This window comes from Acomys minous (genome assembly GCF_964271855.1).
Source record: "Acomys minous genome assembly, chromosome: 3".
Taxonomy (NCBI): domain Eukaryota; kingdom Metazoa; phylum Chordata; class Mammalia; order Rodentia; family Muridae; genus Acomys; species Acomys minous.
The window spans coordinates 99,438,601-99,441,425 of record NC_140485.1 but is presented as its reverse complement, the minus strand read 5'-3'; the positions used below and the strand labels follow the sequence as shown (position 1 = coordinate 99,441,425).

The following is a 2,825-nucleotide window of genomic DNA, read 5'->3' as shown; positions in this document are numbered from 1 at the left end:
CATCGGAATGAGGATGGGTGGAAGGCAGGGGTCAAGGGTCATTTGCTGGAGTCCAGACCCCGAGGCCGGCAACGCATCCATAAGCTTCAGACCAAAATCCTTGTGGACGACAGTTCTGTTTGACTAGCTCAATGAAATCTTTTGGAAGTGTTCCAACATATTTTGTCTCCTCCCTTCTTTCCTTTCCTTCCTTTCCTTCCCCACCCCCACCCTTCTCCTCCCGAATTCCTACCAGAAGGGAATCTCTCTTCTCTGGGATTAGCTCTAGCACTTTACATAAATTACACACCTTTTATTATATTTTGATGTGTACGTGTATATGAACAATAGTGTCATAGCGTACCTATGACCGCAGGAGGACAGTTTGCAGGAGCTCCTAGGCATTAACCTCAGGTGGCCAGTTTTGTCCACATGCTGAATCATCTCTCTGGCCTTTATTACTTACTTTATTTGTTTATTTATTCACTTGCTTGTTTATTTATTAGATCCCTCACCTGGATATTATTAATTTCTTAAAATTTTGCTTACGGTACTCTGTCATAATGTTGCACCCCCCCCCCCCCCGTAATCCCAGCATGTGGCGGATTAAAAGAAAGAGATCTGAAAGGAGTTTAAGGTCATTCTTGGCTATACGTCCAGTTTGAGGCCAGACTAGGCTTCAGGAGATGCTGTCTTTAAAGCAACCAAAATTAACCAACCCCAGCTAAACAAGAGACAGTGATCTGAAAAACATACAAAGTACGTCTATAAGGCTTTGAAAGGCCAGACTCACAGAAAGCCCATCGCCGGAGTAGCTCTGTCAGCCAAAGTCCTCGCCAGAGAGTATCACATTACAGGACAGGGAAAGTGGTATTTTGAAGTGGTTCTGACAATTATGCTTGATTGACAGATGTTTACGTGTAATTTCAAGGACAAAGTGTTTTAAAAATACAGGGTTTTAGCTGAGCGTGGTGGTTCATGCCCGTAATCCCAGCACTTGACTGCAGAGGATACAGATTTTGAGGTCAGCCTGGGTCATCTGAGATCCTGTCTCAAACAAGCAAACAAACAAACAAACATTGGTTGTGTGTGTAAAAGAAAATACTACCCAGCCATAGTGGCATATGCCTGTAATCCCAGCATTCAAGGGGGCAGATCTGAGATAGATACTGAGATTTTTGTCTCAAACAGGGGGAGTAGTAGGCGGAACCTTGGAAATAAAGTGGGACCTATTTTTGTCCTGACATACATTCTACCTTAATTAATAAGCCAATCTCCCTAGTTACAAAACTGAAGATTACATTGTGCATTTGGACTTTGTTTTATTTATCAAGGTTTTCAATGTCATGCCTCTTTAGATCTTAACAAAAAGTAAACTTAGAAGTTTGAATTTGCAGGAAGACTTGCACCTTGGCCTAACTTCTCCCAGTTCTCCAAACACAGCTGGCCCCCCCTCCCACCGTGCTCCCCAGCCCCCTAGCCCCCGCACCCCCATCCTGGGCTGAGATCACACCACAAACTTTGCCATTCTAATAGGCACCCTGGCCCTGTGCTCCACCCACAGCCAATAGCTGCAATTTTTTAAAAATGTACTTTATTTTTGAAGTTCCCTGTAGAAGGAGCACTTTCAGGGGAGCTCCGGCAGGCACACGATTTGGCTGTGGCTAAGGAGACCTCCGCACAGTAAGATGAGTCAAGATTGCCCCGGGCATCTTTCGTCCTCTCTACTAGCCTTCCATGTTCCCTCTCCATATCTCCCCAAACATCTTCATGGCCAGTGGGTAAATTCTTGAAATGACTTTCTAAGCTCCCCAGCCCTTCCACAACCCCCCACCGCCAAGGCCACAAATGCTTTGAGAGGATATCTGTCAGACACTACAGAGAAACCTTCCAGCCTCTGCTGTAGCCCAGCCATCTGAAGGCCACACTGAAGGATCTGGTGAACACATCTTTGTCTTGTGACTATAAAACTGCGTATGACTCTTTTTTTTGTGGTAATGCCTAAAGGATAAGAAGTCTGTACCAGTTCTGCGACCTCCGTCCTTCAGGGTCAGCTCAGAAGTTACTTCATCTTTGTGTTGGGGAGAGTGTTCTGTCAGGCATCTACCAAGGAAGCTGGGAAAAACAAAAAACAAAAAAACACTCAATACATCACTGGAGAACTGTAAGAGGATGCATGTAGGGATCCAAGTTCATTAGCATAGAACTGTATCAGAAAAATACAATCTTTACTCTTAGAGGGAGGAGATGATACAAACTGGCAATCCTTGCACTCAGTAGGCAGAGGCAGGAGGATCACCACAAGTTTGAAGGCAGCCTAGTATACACAGTGAGTTCCAAGCCAGCCAGGAACTTGCTCTCTCAAAACTCTACACTTTTTTTTTTTGTAAATAAAACTTACACATAACTTTCTAGTACAGAATTTTTAGAGTTGGCATTGTTAGTGGTGGGGCTATACAGCTTTTAGGAGCTTGGGTTGCCCTATGTTTTGTAGGGGATCCAGCAGTGCCTTTGGACTCAACCTACTAGATGCTAGATTTCTGAGGGTGTGGGTACTGGGGTGATAACGTTATCTCAATTATTATCTCAGGATTAAACCAGTTCTCCAAGCAGCTCCAAGGTGATTTGATGGAGCAGAATTTCTTTAAAATAAATAAATAACGCTGGGCATGGTAGCTCATGCCTTTAATCCCAGCACTCAGGAGGCAGAGGCAGGCAGATCTCTGTGAGTTTGAGGACAGCCTGGTCTACAAAGCGAGTCTAGGATAGCCAAGGCTAACACACAGAAACCATGTCTCATAAAACCAAAAAACAAACAAACAAACAACAAGACTTGCCCCTGAGCA

General features: G+C 44.4%; 1 long non-coding RNA gene across 1 annotated transcript; it reads right to left on the bottom strand.

The window, feature by feature from the left end:
- Window positions 1-978: 978 nt before the first annotated feature.
- On the bottom strand, window positions 979-2,265 carry LOC311593405. The gene is made up of 3 exons (XR_014777687.1): window positions 2,212-2,265; window positions 2,003-2,094; window positions 979-1,026 (listed from the first exon to the last, which is right to left on the bottom strand). It is a non-coding gene; the product is annotated as an uncharacterized lncRNA (long non-coding RNA).
- Window positions 2,266-2,825: the final 560 nt, after the last annotated feature.